The 27,442-nt window shown below is 39.3% G+C and overlaps 1 long non-coding RNA gene across 1 annotated transcript; it reads right to left on the bottom strand.

Annotated features, from left to right (window-relative positions):
* Positions 1-1,101: 1,101 nt before the first annotated feature.
* On the bottom strand, positions 1,102-26,062 carry LOC106003711. The gene is made up of 3 exons (XR_001176368.2): positions 24,887-26,062; positions 23,050-23,158; positions 1,102-2,599 (listed from the first exon to the last, which is right to left on the bottom strand). It is a non-coding gene; the product is annotated as an uncharacterized LOC106003711 (long non-coding RNA).
* Positions 26,063-27,442: the final 1,380 nt, after the last annotated feature.

Genomic DNA, 27,442 nt, shown 5'->3' with positions numbered 1-27,442 from the left:
TCCAAAAGGGTGCAAGCGTCAGTCTGCCCAGTGTAGCCCACTCTATCCAATTCAGCCTCACCCCCTTATCTTCATGGGCAAGTCTCCTGTAGCCCAAGCAGGCAGATTCTCAGCTCAACCTACGTCCTCGAACAAGTCACATATCGTCCGCCTTCTCGACTGGAAAATGAAGGGCGATGATAATGGGGCACTGCCTCCAGCACAAAGGGCTTATGAGGATTAAAGGACAAATGGCTGAGCAATTTGCAGTTATGAAGCTATAGAAAAGCTTAGTGATCATCTCTGCCTGGCTGGGCACAGTGCTGTTCAACAAACACAAAGGCCACATTCAGAACTTCCCAGGTGCCAAAACCCGCAGAGAGCTGGCCAAATGAAGCAGAATCAGAAGACAAAAGAAAATCCCTCAACAAAACAAGGAAAGAGGAAAGAGGATACATAGAGAAAAGGGACTGGGAGGTTAGAGGGTCATGGAGTATTCTGCCACTGAAATTCCCCTGGACAAAGAAATCATTTCATGTTTCTCTTGGGGTTACAATATATGTGTGCATATATCGAAGTCGGCACATTGACCCCAGAACCATCTAAGAAATCTATCTCATGGAAAGGGAGAGGTCTCTGTTACACATGTGGGCCACTTCTTTCCAATAAAACTGGCTGCTGTACCATTTCAAGTCTTCCACAAAGGGTTTTGCTTGTGGAGCCCTTTCCTCCGGAAAAGCAGCAACACCTCAAAGCTTTTGGGGTAGACTTTGTTTCCTTTTGCTCCTCAACCAGGGACTCGCTCCAAATTAACTTCTTCATGAATAGTACAGATTTTAGCTTTAGGTAATGGCCTGGGCCAAACTTTTTTAAAGCCTACTAAATGCTGAAAGTCACCAATGTTGTCCATTCTTACTCCTTAGCTAGAGTGCTAGCTAAGGAGTATCACAGCGGCATTCTAAAGAAATACACTTCTTGCAGGGAGGGGGGTGCATGGGAAGGGGGGTCAAACTTGAATGTGTTGCATAATGCAGGGGTTCCCAAGACCCCATCCAATTCGCAGGCCCTAGGCCCTAGTAAACACTTTAAGACCCTCACACACTAGACGGTAATTACCTCCGAGCTCTCTGTTCCTCTGTATTGGAGACACTCCGGAGGGGCAGAGAGGATGGTGGTTTATGTCTATTCAGAGCTGAGCCATTATCTTCAGCCAGCCTGGCCCTGTGCTCCAGCCGCTTTCTCCGTCACCCAGATCTGGGCTTCTGGGTTCCAAGGCCACTGCCACTTGCTTACTGAGGCCCTTACATCTTATGTTGACCTGCTCTCAACCACAACTTCTCCTTGACTTCAGCCCCTCTGAACTGCCTACTTTGGGCCTTCCTTACAGTGTCCAGCTTACAACCACCATGACCTCTCTCTAGCTGATACAGCCAACATCTCTTTAATGTTCCTCTTGTTCAGAAGCGTGAAGAACAGTCACAACTGTGACATCGGAGTCTCCTACGGCATGATTATTTCACTTCTGCCTCACGTGTATCCCCCTTCACAGAACCTGAAAGTATGAGAGGGAAGGCACAGTGAAGCTTGATCCCTGAGCCCTTCTAACACCCAGTCTTGGGCTTGCAAACTCCTTGTTCACTCCTGTGATCTTCTTTCATGGATCCTGTTCTCAACCTTCCCTGAACCTGGTTTCCATGGAGTAGGGATGGGGGATGCTGCTCCAAAGACAGGTAGTCAGCAGAGTTAGCCAGTTCTATCAGGATAGGTCTGAACATCAGTTGTGAATGAGTTTCAAACTCTTTTTTAAGGGGCCTTTGGGCCTCAAGTCTTAGGCTCATCCTCTTAGAAGGTCCAGTGAGTATGCTGAGGTGGGCCCATGAATCTCTGTCACCATGCAAACAACCATAGGAAGTAAAATGATGGACTCTCCTTTTTAAAATATGCCCCTCTCTGTGAGCAGTTCTCTTAAAGTGCTACTGCCCACCTCCTCCCCCAAAACATGTACACATATGCAGGTGTACACACACCCTCAAAGCCACTACATCCTTACCTGACATAACTCTTTGCTTTGCCTCCTTACTCTTTACCTTGATGGCTTTCTTCAACCCATCTTTCAAGGGTCTACCCTTATCTTGGGCAGGCTGAAGTGGGGTGAAGGGGCTCATAGTTCCATGACTAGCCCTCCTATCTTCATACTAAGTCTGGCAGAATGTCTCCAGCTCTGTGTTTGAAAAGGAGGAAGTCCTTATCACTTTGTTCCCAGCTGAAGCAGCAGTGGAAAGGAGAACAATAGGATTTCATCCATTGATGTGTGTATTTAGGCAACACCACAAATTATTGATCTGAGTAGAATAGTAGAAGAGCAATGATTCCTACCAATATTAATAAAAATTAGCCCAGCATCATATTTGCTTCACGAGGAGTTACTTTCCAGAGTAGACCCACAATTTAGTGCATAATAAAGAAATTATAGAGATTTACCAGAGTTTCAAAAGAGTAACAGAGACATCCCACAGGGCAGCATTTAATATTGATTATTTCGCTTACTTGAAATCCAGTGACTCACTTTCATTTGCCAAGCCTGTTCTAGGCAGTAATTGTCCTGATTGCTCGAAGAGATCTACAGAAATTGAAAATCAGAAAATTAATTTAAAAAAAGACTCTTTCATGTTTCCATATTAAAGTAAAAACAAATACCCAGCATAGGATATAGCTATTGAAGTGAACGATCAATTTTTATTAAAGTAAAAACAAATACCCAGCATAGGATATAGCTATTGAAGTGAACGATCAATTTTTAATGGAATCAATACCAGAGTTTGCCCCTCCAGCAAAAATTTCCAAATAAATTCATATACTTCCAAACCAAAGCTATTGTGCTATTTTGCATCATCCAGAAGTGGTCACACATGATACATCTGGCTTGACATTTAATTCCTGCTGTCATATTTTTGGCTCTCTCTGTATCATTGACCAATATATTGTGTAAACTTCTACTCTGAACCTAGACACAGTAAATCACAGTATATTTTGTTTGGGATATTTTTGCAGAGTTGGCAAGTCTCAACACAGAAAAAATTAGGAGCCAAGGTATCGTTGACAATCCCACTGTTGATATATCCCTGCAGCTTTTGCCTCTAACATGCAGTACAAGCACAGATGTTGCTAAAATACTGTCAGCCAAAGAAGCAACTCAGGCAGCCTGTTCAGCCTGCCATGGTTTTCCTAAACACCAGCATCCCACCTGCACCAGAAAACAAGGGTTCCCTCAGAACCTTGGCATGTTCACTGACACTTCCTCGGGTAACAGCCTCCACATATAACCCGTCCCTTACATTCTCCCCTTTCCTGGAACCTCCAATCCCTTGTCCAGAGTACATCACATCGTAACCAAACAGGGAAAATGCTTAGGTCAATCTTCCACCTCTCTTCTCTGCCTTTTTCTCGGTGTCACCTCAGGTCACTAGACCACAGGGGCTTTCAGTTTTTCTCCTCTCAAAGTGACTTCTTGGTACAGATCAGGACAAGTCATAAGCACGTGCAGACTGAAATATAAGACTGGCAAGGTTTGCACTTTTCCTTAATCATTTTAAAAATGATGAAGTCCCTTGTGTGGCTATAGCTGAAGCTCTGTGCAGTCATCTACCAGCCTCTCTCTGCAATAAACCCTCATTGTTGTTTCTTCTTAACTATCTTCCCAGTCTCAGGCTCTGGTCCCAGCGTAGCCTCACCTGTCCCTCACCATTTCACTTCTGAACATCGAGCAAGATTCACCCTTCACTCCCAGCTACTTTACTCCTTACCCCCATCAGTGCCTCTCAACCCCAAAACTTGGCCTAACCTCTCCCAATAAACTATACTTTGCATTCACTCCTCTAGCTTTAAGCAGAATCATTAAAAAAAACTTTCTGAGAAATCTTCCTGAAAGAGAAAAGAAAAACCAAATTCCCGAAAGTGAGTTCATAGTTCATTCTAACATTATTGTAAAAACCAGGAGTAAAGAAGATAAAGAACCCATCAAATATATATAAATATCAGCAAAAGATAGAGGGAAATATACCAAAATACTAGCACTGTTTTTGTTAAGAGATGAAGCTGATAGTAACTATTTCTTTTTACTTGATATTTTCACATTTCACACACACACCTCTGCCTTCCCTGCTGATGAAATGTGGCAGAAACTATTTTGGACCATTCTTTTCCTGTTCTCCTCTCCTTCCAAGTTATACAACTAAAACTTAATTTCTCAGTTTCTCTTGATGGGTCTAGTCAGTTTTGTTTGTGGACATGATATACTACACTTCAAAACCTCTTTGTAAAATCTCTTTTTTCCTTCCTTCCTTTCTTTGTCTCTCTCTCTCTGTAGCTCTTTAGCGCTCTTTTGGCTGGAAGTGAAGGATTCACAGCTTGAGGGAGAAGGAATCAGAAGACATGCCCAAACAGTTGGAACATCAGATTGGACTCTCTGAGGCAGAAATATACCACTAGTATATTCAGTCACTGAAATTTGGGGTTTGTTTGTTACCACAGCACAGTCTAGCCTACTCTAACACCCAAGCTCTAGGGAAAGTATAGGAATCTATGTAGAAATAAACTACTTTGAAGGAGAGAAGGTTAAGTATAGCATTTTGATGGAAGCAACGGAGCAGGGACAGCGGCAGCCCCAAATATGTGTGGTGGAGATGGGAAAGGATTGCTCCACAAGAAAGCCGAAGAGGATGAAGAATGAAAATGTCTGAGAAGTGGAGCAGAGAACCAGTGGATGGATCCCCGTCAATGGAAAAGTTGTGCCATTTACCGTGTACACTGAGCAGGAGGTCAGCCAGTGTTTACCTTCAAGGAAGAAAGAAAATCCTGTCTAGACAACAGAAAAAGAAAAAAAAAAAAAAAACAAGGGTGCTAGGAGGAATGTTTCAATAGGATTTTCTAAAATAAAGAAAATGGAGAGTTGGAAATTATTAGAGAATAATCAAATATTGCCCAACCTGAAGAAAGTGAGTATTCTGATTGTAAGGGCACATGGAATAAGCTGCACAGAAAATGTATAGGGACCTCCCTAGACACAGAAGCATAATCTCAAAAGAGCAAACAGCAAAAGAAAACCAAGGCAAAGATAATGGAAAAGTCAAGATGGTCACCTACAGAATTGAAAGCTGAAGCAATTCAAAATGACGGCCTCTAAAAGGCATTGCTGAAAGGGATGGGGTGGGGGACTAGCTTTTCACTAGAACTTCTTCTATCTACTTTTTGTTTCTCGTTTTTGTGCATTATCTTGATGTATTTTTAGTTGAATTTGAAGATTAAAGAAGTAAAAGTGCTGCCTATCATATTCCTAATCAAACCCATACCAGTGAATTATGAGCAAGAGAAAAAAAAAACACTCTACCTTTACAATCAACAAATCATGCTAATTAACTTCAGAATAGACACCTTCCAAATACTTATAATCAACATAGGCCTCTTTGGTTCTCTCCCTCATTGGTTCTAATCCACATTAGTCATTGTCAAGAACAAGGATAAAATGTATATTTGTGTGGTATGGCCACAACTGGATTCAAAGTACAAATAAAAGGGATTTAAATTAGTCACAATTGAAATCATCGTCTTAGTTTCCCTCCATTAACAACTATTAATTAAGAGTTCATTTTAATGTGTTCATACTCTGCCATTTTTCAGGGGGAAAAATGAGATTGGAAATCACTTATAAAACAAATATCATAAAACTCATCAAAAGAGGGATTTTTTTAAAGGTAACACAATGGTAGAAAGAGGAACTCCAACATGCCAATCATAATAATAGATGAAGCAACACTGAGCATAAAACAGGCACCATGCTTCCAGGCAACTGAGGCAAAGAGAGAGTTCTACAAGTAGAAAAATTCTCATCTTATAGAAGAAAATAGACCAGTTTCTGAGGAACAATAAAGGTCTTTCTTGAACAAACCTTGAGAGAAATATATGGGGTGGAGACTTACAGAGGAAGCCTTGTGAAACATAAGGGCAATGTCCTTCCAGCAACTTCTCAGCCAATGTAGACATGGGATTGTCCCTTTGACTGTGTTACTTATCATCCACACCTTCCTATCCCCAACACTCCCACTCACAAAACCTATCCCTTTTTAAATGCCCATCCTGACTATATGAGATGAGTGATTCCCAGACTTGCCTAGTCATAACAATCAGCTGGTCTGCTAGTTAGAACTTCATTTCCCCCTTGTCCTTCCACCAGAGACTCCAATTTGATCAGTCTTCAAAAATCTGCGATGTTAACACGCTGCCCAGGTGAGCAGGCAAGTCTGGGAAACAGGGTGATAGGTGATAGTCTACAGCTGCAAATGAGCTTGTTCTTCTTGTTGATTATTCCCCAGCTGTTTAACCTCCCTCGGCCTGACTCCTCAAAGCATCCTAAGGCTGGACTCTCTCCAGATGACAGCCTGCTCTGACGTGCATTTGCAGAGAAGCATTTGAGAAAGATAAGGAATGTAATATTTGTTCCTTGATGGTAATAACTCAAAACTCCCTGCTCCCTTCCTCCACAACACCAATTTCATCAGTATTACCACAAGAATTCACTAGAGGCTCCACATGATATATGTCATGCACACGAACTGATACAAACACATCTGTGCTGATGTGCACATCTTTTTATCATTACAGATGATGGGTCGGCTGCTGCATAACGTTTTTAAAGTCCTAAGATTGCATCTATTATTTCTGAAATTAGGGGGAGAAGAAAATCTCCCTGGGAAAAGAGTTACATACAACGGGGCATGCATTAGTTTTGCTAGACTCCCACGCTGAATTAATTGCACCTCCAAAATATTCTTGCCTGAACCACATTTCAAGAAGGATCTAAGCTACAGAGAGAGAAAACTACCTTTCACACACATGGAAACCAGGAAATCAGAAGAGGCACCAGATTTCCCCCCACAGTGTCTTATTTCTCTCCTGCCATTCATGAGAAACCTGGTCCAAGAAGTTGCATTGCAGGGAAATTGGATATGAAATGGTCACAAAAGTAGAAATATGTTTAGCCTAAGGACAGTTATATGTGTTCCAGAACAAAGTAAAAAAGGTCAAACCTAAGTCAAAGGAATGGCTCAGCTTTCTCTAAAACAGAGACAGAGAATGTTTCTCAGCTGAAAACATAATAAGAGCAGGAGAGGAGAGAAACCTGAGATACAGCTTGATAGTATTCTCTTGTCTTGGCCAAGTGTTCATTTGGATTGTCAAAAGTCATGGAGAATCAAACTGCATATGAAGCTTAAAGGTGAAGTACGACTTATAAATAAATGAAAAGATCCCTAATCATGAGTTACATTGCCCATGTACTCTGAAGTTTTAGGATGCATTGGAAGTCATGATTCCACCCCACCCCACCCCCAAAAAAGACCCAGCTGTAGAGGTCAGACCTGCTATGTGTATTCCAAGTCAGCCTAACCAGTCAAACCCTGGCCATCTAAAAAGGATTAAAAATTAGTTATCATTTCAATCCTATGAAAAAAAGATCTATATTTCTCCTTTAGACACAAAATTCTCTAGAGAGTGGTGCTTGCCAAACACTCTGAAAAAATAATCTCTCAAAATTCTTGCAACCCACTGTGTTATGATTTCATCTCATGAAATACAACACCTTTACATTAAACTTCATAAAACCAAATCCCACTGGATCTCTTCCAAACTCAGAGAATAAGCAGCTCTGTTGGGGATGCTTAGAAAAGTGCTACACAGCCTCTTCTCATCCAGCCGGTTCTCACTACTGGGTCCATTTTGCAGGGAATAATTTTGCTTTACTTCTACCAAATATTTACATGTGATTAATCTCACACATAATAGATCTTGCAAATGCTTTGTGAATGAAATAACACCTTCCAACACTACAGCATTAATTTCCCTAAAAAGGATCTTTTAAATTGAAATGTACACAAATTCATTTTGATTTTACAACCTATGAAAGTTTTCTTTCATAGAAAGAAAGAAAATTTCTGGCTCTCCTGGATTTGCCTGTGGGCCATCCCAAGTATGAATACAAGGGTCAGGAAGGACAACATAAAAGGCCTCTGTGCAAAGATATAAATTCTCTTGAGTTTCCATTATATTCTTGATTCAAGAATAAGAAAACAGTTGCCTTGCTAAATAATGTGACAATATTATATCTCCATGTATCATACATACATACAATATCTCCATGTAACATATACACACATTCACACAAAGCAAATCTTCACATGGTCTCATCAGCAGCTGTGTATTTTCCCACTACTGTCATTTTCAGCAAGAAGGTCATCCTTCCATAAAAATCTCACCAAGAAATCAGTTGATGACCAGTAACTCAAAGATTGATACTTTATGCATTCCTGGTAGTATTATTATTACCACTTCTCTTCACTCACATTTATCTTCAGTCTTGCCATTTGTCTCAAAGTTGGATCAAACGTCACTAAGGAGTTGTCTCCACCAATCCAATCAAGACTCTTCTGCTGGAGTTCCACATGTTTTCTCACATTCCCTCTAATACCATCCTCATTCTGTCACATGCAAAATGATAGGGTACCGACTATCCTTTGGTATCATCATAGATAATTTTCCATACATCCCAGGAAGTATTACTTGAAATACAGCCTAGTTTCTTGTCTTGGGAAGCTTTTCTCTAGTCAGACATTCATAGGATAAAATGGAGCTCCCATTTTATTCAACAATTAACTGTTGGATGCCTTCATTGAACTGGCATAGTGATATGAAGAGTATTACTAGGTAGTAGTAATTGCATGCCACATGAAGAATCTATTCTCATTTCTAATGCAGCTCCTAAAAGATATTCACATCTCTTTCACCTTTCCTATGTGTATATATTTTTAGGATTCAATCCATCATCATTCTTGAGTAAAAATTCTGAGGTGTTTAGCTAGTGACATTAAGCTGTGGCATAGGAGTTCAAAGGTTCTGTGAAAGAGTTTCAGGTGCTTTCCAATAGCATTCAAGTTTATAATGTATTCATGTCTCTATTTAATTTCAGGAATATATTAATAATTTACCCAAAATAGGCTCCCAGGCATGTAAATTCATTGTTTCCACTATTTCCAGGTTAGTGGGGGTAAATATCTAGTGATAAGAAAAGATGGGATCAATAGGTCTATATTAGTCTTTGTCCCATCAAACCACAGAGCTTAAGAACCACTGTCCTAGGCCTCCTTTATCTTGCTCAGGTTGTCAAACATTTATATTATAAATTAAATGGAGACAATATTTTATTCTTCAAAATTCCAAAATCCTTCTCTAATTTTATATTTGCATCTACTGGATCTATGAAAGTCCCTGTGTTAACCCTCTCTGCCTAGCCCCTGGAATACAAGTTTAACATTATGTTTGTGTTATTACCTGGCTGATAAGGAGCCATAATCAGTTATTATAAATTCCAGTGACTTTTTCTAATATAGATGTAAAAATTCCTGTTTTCTAATATAGATGTAAAAATTCCTGTTTACATCTAATATAGATGTAAAAATTCCTGTTCTCTGAACTAATACACAAAAAAATACAGAATAACCAGATGTTATTAATTTTTTTAATATGTCATTTAAACATTTACTGATCTCATGGGAGGAAGCAAGGTGGTAGAGGAATAGCAGACTGAAATATCATTAGGTCTCAGAAGTTCAGCTAAATAGTCATCAAACCATTCTGAACACTTACAAACTCAACTCAACAGGAGATAGAAGAGAAGAAGAACAGCAATTCTAGGAATAGAAAATTGATGACTTTCTGGAAGGTAGGACGTGCAGAGAAGTGAATCCGAAATGATGGGAAGACAGACCATGGAGGAGGGGTCAGCTACCGGCAAGCAGTGGAGCAGCAGAGCACAAAATCAAAACTTTCAGAAGTCTGCTCCACTAAGGGACATTGCTCCAGAGGCTAAGTGGGTGTGAAGACCTCATGGGGACATTGTGGTCTCAGGTTCCTCAGGGTGACAGAAAGACCAAGGGTGTCTGAGTGTGCCAGAGCTGTCAGGTATCGGAGCAGAGAAGCCAGCTGCAGAGATGGAGCTGAGAAGTGAGCTCTTAGCTCCAGGTTACCTTAAACCATGATTCAAGGGACAGTCGGACCACTGTTCTCCAAGCAGGGACTCCACAAGGGGGCAGAACCAGAGAGACCCTCTCCAGAACCAGAGAGATCCTCCTCCAGTAGGAGCAGCATGCAAGTGTGTGGTGGGAATCTGCTGCGTTTGGAGACTCCAAACAGGGCCATGCACCAAAGATAGAAACACTTGGTCACAGGCCAGGTGAGCATAGAGCACAGCTAAAGACCAGGGAGATGGGAAGGATCTACTGCTTTTCTCTGAGGGCCCACTGAGCAGTGAAGACTCAAGCTCTCAGCGCCTCCAGGCCAGAGATTAGGAGGCCACCATCTTCATTCTTGTCCTCCAAAGCTCTATAAAATGCATTCAGGGAACAAAAGCTACTGAGAGCAAACCCAAGCAGATTACTTAGCCTGGCCCCTGGAAAAGGCAGTGCAATTCCGCCTCAGGCAAAGGCATTTGAGGATAACTGCAACAGGCCCCTCACCCAAAAGATCAGTAAAAACATCCAGCCAAGACCAAGCTAATGGATCAAGGAGAACAGTGGAATCCAGAGCTAGGGGAAACGGATAGACTTCATTGCTTTTTCCAACAATCCTTTAGTCTTGCAAAGTTAAATTTTTTTAATTTTATTTTTTCTTATTCTATTTTAACATTTTTTAGCTATTTTATCTTAATAAAAGCTTTTGAAAAAAAACTTTTAAAATTTTCATTGTTATAGTCATATTTTTTCCCTTCATTGTATTTAACCTTATTTTTGTGTGTAAATATATAGGTTTTCTTTCTTTAAAATTTTGGGATACAATTTATTCTGATAGATCAAAATATACCATAAAACTAGCACCTGGCTTTGTTCTAGTCTCCAGCCTGATCATATTCTCTCCTCTTTTTTTTTCTTTTAATTTTTTCAATGGATTTATAAATTCTTTTTTTAGAATTTTTTTAAAGATTTTATTTATTTATTTGACAGAGAGAGAGATCACAAGTAGGCAGAGAGTCAGGCAGAGAGAGAAGGGGAAGCAGGCTCCCTGCTGAGCAGAGAGCCCGATGCAGGGCTCGATCCCAGGACACCGAGATCATGACCTGAGCCGAAGGCAGCAGCTTAATCCACTGAGCCACCCAGGCGCCCCTAGAATCTTTTTAAATTTTCATCTTTACAGTCATATTCCATCCTTTCATTGTGTTTACCCTTTTATATATATATATATGTTTTTCTTTCTTTATAATTTTGGAAGGTAGTTTCTTCTAAGAGACCAGAATACACCCAAAATCAAGTGGGAGGCTCTATTCTATTCACTAGAACAAAATATATATATAGTCATATATTTTGTTTTTCCTCCTTTCTTCTCCCCCTGGTTTTTGGTCTCTTCTGATTTGGTTAGTGTATATTTTTCTGGGGTCTTTGCCACTCTTTTAGTATTTTACTCTCTCATTCATATATTCTTATCTGGATAAAATGACAAGGCAGAAAAACACTAAAAAAAAGAACAGGAGGAAGCAGTACCAATGGCTAGGGACATAATCAATAAGGACATTGGTAGTATGTCAGAACTAGAGTTCAGAATGATGTTTCTCAAGGTGCTAGCTGGGCTCAAAAAAGGCATGGAAGAGATTAGAGAAACCCTTTCTGGAGAAATAAAATCTCTTTCTGGACAAATAAAAGAACTAAAATCTAACAAGTTGAAATTTTAGAAAGCTATTAATGGCGTACGATAAAAAAATGGAGGCTCTTACTGCCAGAATAAATGAAGCACAAGGGAAAATTGGTGATATAGAAGACCAAATGATGGAGAATAAAGAATCTGAGCAAAACAGAGACAACTACTGGACCACAAGGGGAGAATTCGAGAGATAAGTGATACCACAGATGAAACAATATTAGAATAATTGGGATCCCAGAAGAAGAAAAAGAGATAGGCAGAAGGTATACAAGAGCAAATTATAATAGAGAATTTCCCTAATATGGCAAAGGGAACAAGCATCAAAATCCAGGAAGCAGAGAGAATCCTTCTCAAAATCAATAAAAATAAGTCCATACCCCATCATCTAATAGTGAAACCTACAAGTCTTAGTGATAAAGACAAAATCCTGAAAGCAGCTCAGGAAAAGAAGTCTGTAACATACAATGGTAGAAATATTAGATTGGCAGCGGACTTATCCACAGAGACCTTGCAGGCCAGAAAGAACTGGCATGATATATACAGAGCACTAAATGAGAGATATGCAGCCAAGAATACTATATCCAGCTAGGCTGTCTTTGAAAATAGGAGAGATAAAAAGCTTCCAGGACAAACAAAAATTAAAAGAATTTGCAAACACCAAATCAGCCCCACAGTAAATATTGAAGGGGGTCCTCTAAGCAAAGGCAGAGCCTAAAATAACAGACAGAAAGAGAGAGTTACAGTAACAATACCTTACAGGCAATACAATGGCACTAAATTCGTATCTCTCAATAGTACCCTGAATGTAAATGGGCTAAATGCCCCAATAAAGGACACAGGGTATCAGAATGGATAGAAAAACAAGACCCATTAACATGCTGACTAGAAGAAACTCATTTTAGACCCAAAGACACCTCCAGTTTGAAAGTGAGGGGGTGGAAAACAAGTCACTATGCTAGTGGTAATTGATCTTTATATCAGATCAATTAGATTTTAAGCCAAAGACTATAATAAGAGATGAGGAAGGACACTATATCATACTTAAAGGGTCTGTCCAAAAAGAATGTTTAACAATTTTAAATATCTATGCCCCTAACATGGGAGCAGCCAATTATATAAACAAATTAATAACAAAATCAAAGAAACACATTGACAATGATACAATAATAGAAGAGGACTTTAACACACCCCCCTCATTGAAATGGACAGATCATCCAAGCAAAAGATCAACAAGGAAATAAAGGCTTTAAATGACACACTGGACCAGATGGACATCACAGGTATATTTAGAACATACCATCCCAAAGCAACAGAATACATATTCTTCTCTATGCACACAGAACATTTGCCAGAATAGACCACACCCTGAGTCACAAATCGTGTCTCAACTGGTGCCAAAAGATTGGGATCATTCCCTGCATATTTTCAGAGCACAATGCTCTGAAGCTAGAACTCAATCACAAGAGGAAAGTTGGAAAGAACTCAAATACATGAAGGTTAAAGAGCATCCTACTAAAGAACGACTGGGTCAAACAGGAAATTAAAGAAGAATTGAAAAAACTAATGGAAACAAATGATAATGAAAATACAACTGTTCAAAATCTTTGGGACATGGCAAAGGTGATCCTGAGAGGAAAGTATATAGCAATACAAGCCTTTCTCAAGAAATAAGAAAGGTCTCAAGTACACAACCTAACCCTACACCTAAGAGCTGGAGCTGGAGAAAGAACAGCAAAGAAAGTCTAAAACCTGCAGGAGAAGGGAAATAATAAAGATCAGATCAGAAATCAATGAAATAGAAACCAAAAGAACAGTAGAACAAATCAACGAAACTAAGAGCTGGTTCTTTGAAAGAATTAATAAGATTGATGAACCCCTGGCCAGACTTACCAAAAAAAGAGAGAGAGAGATAGGATCCAAATAAATAAAATCATGAATGAAAGAGGAAAGATCACAACCAACACCAAAGAAATACAAACAATTATAAGAACATACTATGAGCAACTCTCCGCCAACAAATTTGACAATCTGGAAGAAATGGATGTATTCCTAGAAACATATAAACTACCACATCTGAACCAGGAAGAAATAGAAAGCCTGAACAGACCCATAACCAGTAAGGAGATTGAAAACAGTCATTAAAAATCTCCAAACAAACAAAAGCCCAGGGCCAGACGGCTTCCCAGGGGAATTCTACCAAACATTTAAAGAAGAACTAAGACCTACTCTCCTGAAACTGTTCCAAAAAATAGAAACGGAAGGAAAATTTCCAAACTCATTTTATGAGGCCAGCATTGCCTTGATCCCAAAACCAGACAAAGACCCCATCAAAAAGGAGAATTAAAGACCAATAACCTTGATGAACACAGATGCGGAAATTCTCACCAAAATACTAGCCAGTAGGATCCAACAGTACATTAAAAGGATTATTCACCATGACCAAGTGGGATTTATTCCTGGGCTGCAAGTTTGGTTCAACACCCACAAATCAATCAATGTTATATAATACATTAATAACGGAAAGAATAAGAACCATATGATACTCTAACTAGATGCTGAAAAAGCTTTTGACAAAGTACAGCATCCTTTCTTGATCAAAACTCTTCAAAGTGTAAGAATAGAGGGGACATACCTCAATATCATCAAAGACATCTATAAAAAACCCACAGGGAATATCATTCTCAGTTGGGAAAAACTGGCAGCTTTTCATCTAAGGTCAGGAACAAGGCAGCAATGCCCATGATCACCACTGCTATTCAACATAGTACTAAAAGTCCTAGCCTCGGCAATCAGACAACAAAAAGAAATAAAAGTCATCCAAATTGGCAAAGAAGAAGTCAAACTCTCACTCTTTGCAGATGATAAGATATTTTATGTGGAAAACCAAAAAAACTCCACTCCAAAACTGCTAGAACTCATACAGGAATTCAGTCAAATGTCAGGATATAAAATCAATGTCCAATGGAAAAAAGACAGTCTCTTCAACAAACGGTGTTGCATTTCAATACACCATGCAACAAACGGTTGCATTTCAATACACCAACAGCAAGAGAGAAGAAAGCGAAATTAAGGAATTGATCCCATTTACAATTGCACCCAAAACCAGACGATACCAAGGAATAAACCTAATCAAAGAGGCAAAAAATCTGTACCCAGAAAACTATAAAGTATTCATGAAAGAAATTGAGGAAGACACAAAGAAATGGGAAAATGTTCCATGTTCATGGATTAGGAGAACAAATATTGTGAAAATGTCTATGCTACCTAAAGCAATCTACACATTTAATGCAATTCCTTTTTTTTTTTTTCAAAGAAATAGATCAAATAATCCTAAAATTTATGTGGAACAAGAAAAGACCTTGATTAGCCAGAGGACTGTTGAAAAAGAAAGCCAAAGTTGGTGGCATCACAATTCCAGACTTCAAGCTCTCTTACAAAACTGTCATCATCAAGACAGTGTGGTACTGGCAGAAAAACAGGCACATAGATCAATGGAACAGAAGAGAGAGCCCAGAAATAGACCCTCAACTCTATGGTCAACTAATCTTCGACAAAGCAGAAAAGAATGTCCAATGGAAAAAAGATAGTCTCTTCAACAAACGGTGTTGGGAAAACTGGACAGCCACATGCAGAAGAATGAAACTGGACCATTTCCTTACACCATACACAAAAATAGACTCAAAATGGATGAAAGACCATAATGTGAGAAAGGAGTCCATCAAAATCCTTAAGGAGAACACAGGCAGCAACCTCTTCGACCTCAGCCGCAGCAAATTCTTCCTAGGAACATAGTCAAAGGCATGGGAAGCAAGGGCAAAAATGGACTATTGGGACTTCACCAAGATCAAAACCTTTTGCACAGCAAAGGAAACAGTCAACAAAACCAAAAGACAACTGACAGAACGGGAAAAGATATTCACAAATGATATATCAGATAAAGGGCTAGTATCCAAAATCTCTAAAGAACTTGTGAAACTCAACACCCAAAGAACAAATAATCAATCAAGAAATGGGCAGAAGACATGAACAGACATTTCTACAAAGAAGACATCCAGATGGCCAACAGACATATGAAAAAGTGTTCAACATCACTCAGCATCAGGGAAATACAAATCAAAACCACAATGAGATACCACCTCACACCAGTCAGAATGGCTAAAATTAATGAGTCAGGAAACAATAGATGTTGGCGAGGATGTGGAGAAAGTGGAACCCTCTTATACTGTTGGTGGAATGCAAACTGGTGCAGCCACTCTGGAAAACAGCATGGAGATTCCTCAAAAAGTTGAAAATAGAGCTACCCTACTACCCAGCAATTGCACTACTGGGTATTTACCCTAAGATACAAATGTAGTGATCCAAAGGGGCATGTGCACCAATAGTTTATAGTGGCAATGTCCACAGTAGCCAAACTATGGAAAGAACCTAGATGTCCATTAACAGATGGATGGATAAAGAAGTAGTGTATACACACACACACACACACACACACACACACACACACACACAGGAATATTATGCAGTCATCAAAAGAAATAAAATCTTGCCATTTGCAACAATGTGGATGGAACTAGAGGGTATTATGCTGAGTGAAATAAGTCAAAAAGAGAAAGACAATTATCATATTATCTCTCTGATATGAGGAATTTGAGAGGCAGGGTGGAGGTTTTGGGAGGTAGGGAAGAAAAAAATGAAACAAGATGGGATTGGGTGGGACACAAACCATAGAGACTCTAAATCTCACAAAACAGGGTTTTGTGGGGTTGCTGGGGAGTGGGGGGTTAGGAAGAGGGTGGTTGGGTTATGGACATTGGGGAGGGTATGTGCTATGGTAAGTGCTATGAAACATATAAGCCTGATGATTCACAGACCTGTACCCCTGGGACAAATAATACATGTTAATAAAAACAATTAAATTAAAATAGGGGTGCCTGGGTGCTCAGTGGGTTAATGCCTATGCCTTCGGCTCGGGTCATGATCCCAGCGTCCTGGGATCGAGCCCTGCACCGGGCTCTCTACTCAACAGGGAGCCTGCTTCCCTTCCTCTCTCTCTCTGCCTGCCTCTCTGCCTACTTGCAATCTCTGTCTGTCAAATAAAGAAAATCTTTAAAATAAATAAAATAAAATCAATCAATCAATAAGATAAAAAAAAAAAAACCTTACTGATCTCCTCAAATCTGTGTATATAGATAAGAAATAACCCAGCCCTCAAATTGTGTAATACAATTATGATGAGGCATGAGACCTTAGGATGTTCAATTTCTCTGAGCTTCCTCAATTTTCTCATTTATGAAACAGAACCAAGGGCTGCCTGGGTGGCACAGTTGGCTGAGCATCCAACTCTTGGTTTGGCTCAGGTTATGATCACAGCCCCCATGGAGCTCTGCACTCAGCAGGGATTTGCTTGTCCCACTGCCTCTGCTCCTCCTCTCTCTCCCTCTCTCTCTCTCTCAGATAAATAAATAAAATATTTTTTTAAAGAAAGAAACAATACCTTTTTACAAAGGCTTTTTAGTAATCTTAAATGTGAATAATTATCTTTAAAAACATTTTTTAAACTCTCGGTTATTGTTATTGCCAGTATTACAAAACCCAGTTTTAACCTCTCAGGGCCAGTCTTTCCCCATATCATGTATTCATTCTACAAATATGTACTGAGCACCTATTAAGTGCCAAGTACTACGTGATTTAGTGATGACTGAAAACAACTATAATTTCTGCCTTCATGGAGCTTATTATAGTCTGCCTAGTGAGGGAGAAAGACATTAATTTAATAATCACACAAAAAAAATGGAAAATTGTAACTGTAGTAAGTGCTTTGAAGGAACTGTGCATAGTGCTCTGAGAATTTATCATAGAGGATTTGACCAACAGGGGTCATTACGGTTCACCTATTTAGCAATATGAATTGGGCACATTAATTACCACACACTGTGAAGGTGCTGAGGATTCAAAGACTAAAGCATGATGTCAACCCTCAATCAGTTCACCACACAAAGAAGAAAAGCACGTGTGTAAATAAGCAAAGTAATACCATACAAGAGGACAGGAGGCACAAAGGAAGAGGTATTACTATAGAGAAAGGAAAGGGTAAGGATATGAGAAAAGATTTTGTAAGAGAAGTGAGCCAAATCTTAAAGGATAAGTAGAAGCTTCTCAGGTTCACCCAAGAAAAGACCTTTCAAGAAAAAACAATACAAGCAAAGGGGGCCTGGGTGGCTCAGTGGGTTAAGCCTCTACCTTCAGCTTAGGTCATGGTCTCAGCCTCCTGGGATAGAGCCCCACATGGGGCTCTCTGCTCAGTGGGAGCCTGCTTCCCCCTCTCCCTCTGCTTGCCTCTCTGCCTGCTTGTGCTCTCTCTCTTTCTCTCTCTGTCAAATAAAAAGAAAGAAAGAAAGAAAGAAAGAAAGAAAGAAATGTGAGCAAAGACAAAGCAATGGAAAGTATATTATATTAAAGCCATAGTTTTCAAGGAGAGCAATTCCCTTTTCTCCCACCACCAAGGGATACTTGGCAATGTCAGGATATAATTTTTGGCTTTTGCAACTTGCAAGGAAGGGGGAGGTACTAATGGCATCTAAAGGGTAGAGACCAGAGATAATGCTAAACATCCTACAAAGCACAGATGGTCCCTTACAACAAAAAAGTTATCTGGTCAAAATGTCACAAATGCTGAGGTAGAGAAGCCCTGCATTAGAGGAAATACAGTAGAAAAGCCTCACCACTCAAACATAGGTCATTGAAACAGAAACACTTCTACTTCCATATGAGAAACAGTCCCAAGAACTGGATGTCCTTCCTCTCTGGCATGTTGCCCACATCTCCACGTAAGAGACATCCAGGAAGTGAACCACATACATGGGTCTGGGCTTTAAGGAAAGTCTGCAATGAAAATACAGGTTTAGGGCACACCAGTTGAGATGAACTCTGAAGTCCTGGGAGCAGATGAGACCATCCAAGAAGAATATGTGAAATACAGAAGATATTTAAAAGCCTCCCACAGAACCCTGGGGGATAAAAACTCCATTTAAGAGAAGAAAGAAGCATCAGCAAAGGGAAATGGGAAGGGATAATCAAAACCTGGGAGGGAAACCAAAGGAGAGTGGTACCATGGAAGTGAAGGAAGGATAGCCCTTCAAAATTAAGTGATAATTATTCAAATGAGTTGAAAACATATGTCTACACAGAAAACTGCACACAGATGTTTATTTACAGTTTTATTCATGACAACCAAAACTTAGAAGCAACCACCGTGTTCTTCAATAGGTGAAGGAATAAAGTGTGGTACCTCCATACAATGACACATTAATCAATGATAAAAATTAATGAGCTAGCAAGTCACAAAAGGACATGGAGGAAACTTAAATGTATATTACTGAGTAGAAGAAACCAGTCTGAAAAGCCAACATACTGTAAGATACCAAATACATGCAAAAGGATGGAGACAGTAAAAAGGTGAGCGGTTGCTAGGGACTCCAGGAAAAAGAAAAGAGGGGATCAATAGGTAGAGCACAGGAGATTTTTAGGGCAGTGAAGCTATTCTGTACGATACTGTAATAGTGGATAGAGGACATCAAACTCCAAATAACTGTACAACCCAAGGAGTGAGCCCTAATGTAAATTATGGATGTGAGTTAACAATGATGTACCTATACTGGCTCACCAGTTCTAATAAACATACCACACAAGATGTTAAACTTGTGACAGGGGAAAGAGGAGGTATATGAGAACTGTCTGTACCTTCCACTTAATTTTTTTATAAGCCCAATACTGCTCTAAGAAAATAGTCTATTAATTACTTTTAAAATTAAATTAGTCAATTAATATCTGTGCTAATGAATGAAGACTGATGTATGTAGAAAAAGAAGCTAAATTTTACCTTAATGGCATATTTTAATATTTTACATAAAATTTAATACAAAGGTAATATATAATTTATCTTTAAGGACTGCCCCCCAAAAAATTGAGGGACAAAATATTAAATGCCACAGAGAAGTCAAATATTCAACTGTCTGAATCTACTGAACTTGACAATTAGAGCATCATAGTGATCTTTGACAGAACAGTGAAATGGTCAAGGCAAGGATTACAGTGGGTTCAGCATAAATTAGTCATAAAGAAGTATAAAAATTTTTTTAAGAAGTATAAAAATTAAGTGTAGAAGCTAATGTTGCAATGGCCATCATATTGCAATATACAAATGTACCAAATCAAATCTTAAACTTACACAATGTTATATGTCAAATATATATTAATTTTTATAAATGCAAAAGAAATAGTATAGATGACCCCTTTGAGAAACTAAGCTGTGAAAGAATAAAAGAAGAGTGAGGGAAGCAGAATAGAGATATTTTTCTTAATATAGGAGGGACTTGAATATATTTGTAAGCTGCAGCAAAGACCCAGCAGGGAAGGAGAGATGAGAAACACAGCAAAGAGGTGAAATGACTGAAGAACAAGGTCAATGAAGAAGCCATGGTGGAGATTGGACTCAAGTCTTAGAGGAAAAAATGGGACATTTTCCTTTGATATTTTAAAGAAGAGATTTTGAAAGACAAGGGATAGTGACTAATTGCCAAAAAGAGAAGAGACTAGCAAGACCAACTTGGACGCCCTTACCATCCAACCAGGTGTTCAGTCTCAGATTTCTGTAGATCAGCATCAGGAGTACTCAACAAGCTTACACAAGCCTGCATGTGTAAGGAATTTGATCAGGAATCCTAGGATCTGCTCTCAGCCCCTACTATACATCTATCAAATCTGCACACCACCCTTAGCATCATTTCCTAGTGATTTGACCATAGGTACCATGGGACCATAGGTACAACATCTATAAAACAGAAGAAGCACCATCTCTCTAGCCTAGAGCTGGGTGCTGGATCAAGAGATCTTGGGATTATTTCCTCTGTACAATCAGTGATATGGCAGATGGGCCACTGCTTTGGCTGAGGAGTAAGCCTTCTGGTCACGGAGATTTTCTTTCTAACATCATGGAGAAGAAAAACAAGTCAACCAAGCAGTATTCTCTATGGAAAGTTCCAATATCTATCCTCCCCAAAGTCAAAACAACCTCAAAAGATAAACTTGTGCTCTGAGGTCAATATGAACTTCAGCATAAGCCAGTTCTAATGTTAACCAACAATGGGATTCATTGAATTTTTCAAACCCTTTCTGTTTATTCAAGGAAAGCTACACTGAGATAATCACAGATGGACTAAGCAATTTCTGAAACAGTTTAAATGACTATATAAAAATAAAATCTTTATCACAAACTTTTGATCTTATAAGCATGGCATTTTTTAATTAAGAGGGGGAATGTTCAAAAAAGGTGGGAAAAGACAAATAGGCTAAAATCATATAATCCCATAGTCTTTCCATGAGCTAGAGATCAAAGGCTGAGGACCCAAGGCATCCTAATCCCATAGCTCAACCACCCTGGTCTAAGAAGTTTAGCAGAGTACAGCATGGAAGTCTTAATTGGAGAGTTTTCCAAAGGAAAATATTTCAGTACCATAGTACTGAGTTTACAAACTTCCCCTAACCTCAACCGTGTACCCTGACACTTTCGCTTTTAATTGCTTCTTCTGTAGCCTCAGCCCAAGTCTGATCAGACTGAAAGTGCCAAGGATAGGCCATGGGAAAACCTGAGTCACAAACCATACCTTCAGGGCTAAGACCAGGATCACTGGCAAAATGCTTGATAATAGCCTCATAGGAACACTATGAAGTTCAAGGAGAAGAGACAATCCTAAATGCCTCTCAACTCATCCTCCTAGAACTTCTTTAGACCAAGGATGAGCTAGGTCTGGGCCTTTCCATGGCCATGTCTTATTCTTATTTCCCCATTCCCAATGCCAACATATCTTCAGCCCTTGACCAGAACCCAAGGACATTCTATGGAAAGAAGGTAGGTGGCATGACCTAGCCTTGCTATGGAATTCATTCATTTAGGTCAGGAAACTAGAAACTGAATAGAGTGTTCACTGCCAAATTTAGATCTAGAACTCATCAGTAATGTAAGAAGTCAGATTATATCTCTGTATACTCTGTATTAAATTATGACCAGGAAATAAAACTAACTACATTGCCCTTGAAATATGCAAACAAGAAATTAGTCATGGTGAGGAATACCAAGATGAAACAAAAAAGATCCCAGGAATTTATGTCCTAACTTTGATCCTTGGCTATAAGTATATACTGTTTTATAGTACAATATACACCATTGAACACCTCATACTAAATCATCTTCATGTGACTTTAGGAACACATGACATGTGTTAGGACCAAGTGTTTGCCGCATATAGATGTCCATGTGATGCCCAAGCTGCCAAAATGGATCCCAGATGCTTGTAGATCATCTGCCAAATATTGGTACATGGGGCACTTCTCATAAACTGCTGCCTAATCTGTGGCAATGTCTGATTTCTCCAATTTAGAAATTAAACTCCAGATACACAAGGAACATGTGCTATCTTCTCCTTTCCCTTCCTCTGTTCAGTCCTCCCTCACTTCACTAAGAGACACCCATTACTGTAAATATTTCCAGTGATAACCAATATTGAATGAATGACTGAGGTATCAAAGCTCTATCGGGCAGGTATGTGTTTGACTATAAATGAATTTTAAAAATAAAAGCCCTCACTATAAGTATTTAAACAGATACAAGTTTATTTTGTCTCTGGTGACAGGAACTCTGAGGGTAGAAATACCAGATTGGCAAGAGTAGCTCAGAATGCCACAAGTCTGCCCTTGAGGTCCCAAGATGGCTGGTGCACTTCCAGATCCTACACCCAATTTCCAGAAAGCAACAAGGTAAGAGGACTAAAGCCCTTAACCCCAGTAGCTTCGTCTTTTTGCACGGGAAGGAATGGTGTACCCTTGCATCACTGGACATCCCAGGTAGAAAGTTGGTGTTTAGCATTTCAACCCATTTCAAAGGGAAACGTTAGAGAAAAGCCTGCTGGAAATGAGACTGAGTGAGCCAAGTCCTGGTGCTATCTGCAGGAAGTTATTTCCCCAAGAACAGTTTACATATAACTTGCTCCTCACTGATTGTTTTGTTCAGTTGATTGAGTCAAAGCTCTTGGGGTTGGTATTATCAAGAGTCATCTTCATTTCATTCTAATATTTCCAGAGTCCAGTGGAGAGCCTTACATTCGAGCCTTTCCAACTATTTGAAATTGATGTGGACAGCTCCTATTCCAACCCAAACTTCTGTCCAATTATATTCATTTCAATACCAACTTTTTGAAACTGATTCACTTTGTGAGCATTCTTTTTACTCTGCTTTGTTTGTGAGAGTTGGAATTCAAATTTAATCAGATCTGTACTCACCATCCTTTAGCAGCTTCTGTAATAACTTTGAGTACAGAGATACATGCACGCACTTTACCACTGAAAAGATTTCCACAGTTTTTGCTCACGGAATTCTTCATAAATTTGCCTGGCATATGAAAAATACATAAAATAGAAAAAGAATTATTTATGGGCTTGGGAAGTTGGACATCCTTATGGAAAAAAGTATTAGAACCTTATCTCAGGCCATACACAAAAATCAATTCCAGGCCAATTAAGGACTTAAATATGAAAAGCAAATCTCCAGAGAGAGTGATAGGATACTCTCTTCATGACATATATTAAGAACGGATTTCTTAAATGAGTCATAGAAAGCATAAACCATAAACAAAAAGACTGATGATTTTGTCTGAATTAAAATTACTTTGGAATGAAATAAGATCATAATAACAATTTAAAAAACAAGACCCAGAGGAAGTGAAAATATTTGCAATTCATTTCATTGATTTTTTTTTTAAACAGGACATTCAGAATATATAAGGAAGATCTATAAGTCAACAGAGAGTTTTTTTTTTTTAATAGGAAATGGGGGGAAATGAGCAATTGGCTCAAGAAGAAATCTGAACGGCCTACACAAAAATTTTTTGAACTTCATTTATGATCCGCCACTGCCTTCAGCTCGGGTCATGATCTCAGGGTCCTGGGATTGAGTCCCGCATCGGGCTCTCTGCTCAGCAGGGAGTCTGCTTCCTCCTCTCTCTCTCTCTGCCTGCCTCTCTGCCTACTTGTGATCTCTCTGTCAAATAAATAAATAAAATCTTAAAAAAAAAAAAAAAGAAAAGAAAAGAAACAGAAAAAAATTAATGTGATACCCATCAAGCTGATAAAATGTATGTCTGTGAATGCTAAGTGTAAGAATGTGGGATAGCAAGAGCTCTCCAACATTGCCAGGGCGCACTTCAGTCGTCACACAGGCTTCAAGAGCAATTTGAACTGTCTAATGCATACCCCATGACTCAGCAATCCTGTTCCCCAGGATATATCATGGAAAAAGTCTCTCAAGTATGCATAAGAACACATATGCAAAGATGCTCATGGTGGCTTTGTCTGTGACAACAAAAATTGGAGACAGTCTAATTGTGTATCAGAAGGAGCATGAATTCCATTCATCCAATGGAATACCGTAAAAACATTAAAATGACTGAGCTAAAGCTCATGTGCCAAGATGGATAAATTTCCAAAACACAGCACCACACTTAATCCAAAGCAAAACCTGGTACCACCACCAAAAAGTTACCACCTTTAATCATGCAGAGTGCCTTGCCTTCCACCCCTCCCCAAAACCCACTCAAGTGCTAGCCTTTCCAGAAACTAACCCTGCAGTTTCTAACCTTGATCTTTCCCTTTTGGTTTGCATCTCTCTCATGAACCCCACACAGCAACACAAGAGCCCTCCCATCATAGCCTCACCAACACCCTTTTCTTTACTTTTCTTTTCCTTTTTTAATCTTGGCTAATTTCATGCGGGGAGGAAAACAGAATCTCGTTTGAATGTGTATTTATTGTTATTCGCGAGTCTGAAAATTTTTCATATGCTAATTCTGTTTGTATTACTTCTGCCTTACTCGCTTACAGCATCCTTTGCAGCCTTTTCAACACAGTTCCTAGTACATACTGAAAACAGAACATTAATTTCGAACTAAAATGAATTAAAAGCTAGAAATTCAATGTGAATCAACAAAAAAACTCAGAGAAAAAAAATAACGCCAACATAAGAAGTGTAGTAAAATATAAAAGCATATCACTAACACTACAAACTTGCACGCTGAGTCCGTTTAGTCCCTTTCTTAATTAGGTGAATGGAACACATACATACCTTTACTGCTTATGTGCTGCTGAGTGTAGGGGGCACCATTCCTTAAGGCTTAAATAGCTGCTGCTGGTTTGAGGAACAAGCTGTGTTTGACACAGACAGAAAGAACTTATAAGCCAAGAAATTCTGTGCCAGAAGCCAGTATTCCCTACAAAGACTCTAACTTGAGACAGATCCCCCTTCCCAATAAACTTTGAATTCTGTGAATGTATGACCTTATTCCTTAAATTTAACGTATGTATCTTTGGAAAGGTTCCTATTAACCTTATGACTTCTGGGTTTTACAGCTAATAAGCAGATTCATAACTGAAATGATTACATAAATACAGAGTCGCTTTTCCTCCAGAAAATGCAAGGGAATTTTTTGTTTTCCTAGCAGTTTACATGGCATTTAGTGGTCCCTGGGTTTTCTATTATTTCTTTGTAAGATCCTAGAGATCCCAAGAATCACATCCAGACAGCACAGTTTTTGCTAACACCTTCCAGCAACTTATTCTGCCCTTCAAATTGAGAGGTTTAAATGGGGGATCACATGCTCAATATAAAAGAGTGCTATAGCAAAGAAGAGCTCTAGAACTGGAATGACCAAGATTGGAGCCAGTGACCATCATGGCAATAGCAATACTTTCCTCTTTTTTCATTTATGAGTAATTTATCACTCTGTCTGGACTTGGACATGTAGGACCAGCCAATCCAGATTTTAAAGGATTGCTTGGCTCTTAGAGTGCTGACCAGACGGAATCTCCTCCTTTTGGGATAGCCAGGACACCAGGGTAGAACTCCTAAGGATATTAACTCCAAAATACTACTTCCTTGGGATTTAACCTGTAAAAAGCCCAGCTGAACTGGGATCAGGTTTCATGGTTGCCACAGGACTCAAGAACAACAAGAAAGGACAAGTCTGTCCTATTTTCATTACTTCATCCCCTTAGGAGTATACACTATTCTGTTAAAAAACAAAACCAAACAAAATAATGATGGCAGTGCTTCCCAGAACCGTGCTTCCTCTATATTCTACCAGCTTTTAAACTACATTTTCAAAGATGCAAATTTGTGTGAAATTGATCTGTGTGTTATAAGGTATTCAAGAGATGCTTCTGCTTTTTGTTCATTTGGCTTTTGTTTTTGTTTTTTGTGTAATGCAAAATAAATAATAAATAAGACTTTGTACTAAATCTGCAATTGTCATGAGTAAGTACATTTCACAAAGGTTAAAAAAAAAAAAAATCAGCCTAAACCAGACTTTAGTTCATATTAGAAAGTTCCCTAGGGAACTGGGTTTTACATTTGAGCCCTGATTTAGCTAAAAGATTTATAAGGGCACATTTAGAAATACAGGTCCCTAATGGGTGATGAACCCAGGCTGAGACATAATTATGATTCTCTCTGTTCTCCATTCCACGGGAAACTGCTCCCAGGAGCCCAGAGGGGAGATGGTCGCCAAAAAAGAACATAAATGTTCTAGCAATATGACCACCTGGGTCACCTTTCCAATTTCCACTGCCAACCTAAAGGACATTAGAAGATGATAGCCAAGTCTTTTTCAATATTAAATTAACGAAACTATTTGCTTCCCTTGGAAAACTAATGTCAGTGTTCTGTTCCGAAGGCCTTGAAGCCAATTTGGTTGGATCTGTTTGTGCTTGATCATTCCAGGTTGTCACTCAGCTCAGCCGGTCCTAAACGCCTGAGCTAAACGTGACGTCGCCAAGTGAGATGTGTGAAACAAGCCAGGAACGGAAAGCTGGAATTTTCCTTGTAAAAAAAGGAAAATTGCTTAGTAACTTGTCCAGATTTCTCAGGAGTGAAGTAACTCACTGGGAGGCCAGATCTTGGTGGCCTATCCCCTTTGAAAATGTCCCCATCTCATCACCTCGCGGGACATGGGGGGAAACCTGTTCATCAGTCCACTGGTCGGGGCCGCAAGCTTCTGAGAAGCTTCATATGGTTGCAGCATTGTTGCAGAAGTTCCCATTTTTGCTGTCGTCTCAACTATCACAGCAAAGAACACCCAGAAAACTCCTCACAGGAGCCTGGTAATCAAGAATACAAGGATCGAACATCAGCATTCAGTTTTATAACGAAAACGAGATTTAATGAGGAGATTATAGGAAGAAAGTATCTATTCTTTCCCTTGATGGCACCCTCCACACCACACATCACATACCCTTACCTGCATTCACCTAACAGCTAAATGCAACAGGATCCTAATCTTGCAATATTTTGGTAAGATTAAAGTTTATAAAAAATTACCATGTTATCAGTTCTCAGTAGGAAAAATATACACATTTTGGGGAGCATGGTGGCTTGGTTGGTTAAGCATCTGCCTTTGGCTCAGGTCATGATCCCAGGGTCCTGGGACCAAGCCCCATGTCGGGCTCCCTGCTCCGTGGGGAGTCTGTTTCTCCCTCTCCCTCTGCCTGCCACTCCCAGTGCTTGTGCTTTCTCTTTCTTTCAATGAATAAGTAAAATATTTTTTTAAAAATGAAAAGGAAAAGAAATATATACATACTTTATACACTCAGAGTAGGTAAAGGTATAAAAAGTTAAAAATGTACA

Source organism: Mustela putorius, unplaced genomic scaffold, assembly GCF_011764305.1.
Source record: "Mustela putorius furo isolate JIRA1106 unplaced genomic scaffold, ASM1176430v1.1 tig00000056_pilon_pilon_pilon, whole genome shotgun sequence".
Taxonomy (NCBI): domain Eukaryota; kingdom Metazoa; phylum Chordata; class Mammalia; order Carnivora; family Mustelidae; genus Mustela; species Mustela putorius.
Note: the sequence above shows the minus strand (reverse complement) of the source record. Positions and strands in the feature narration are given on the sequence as shown.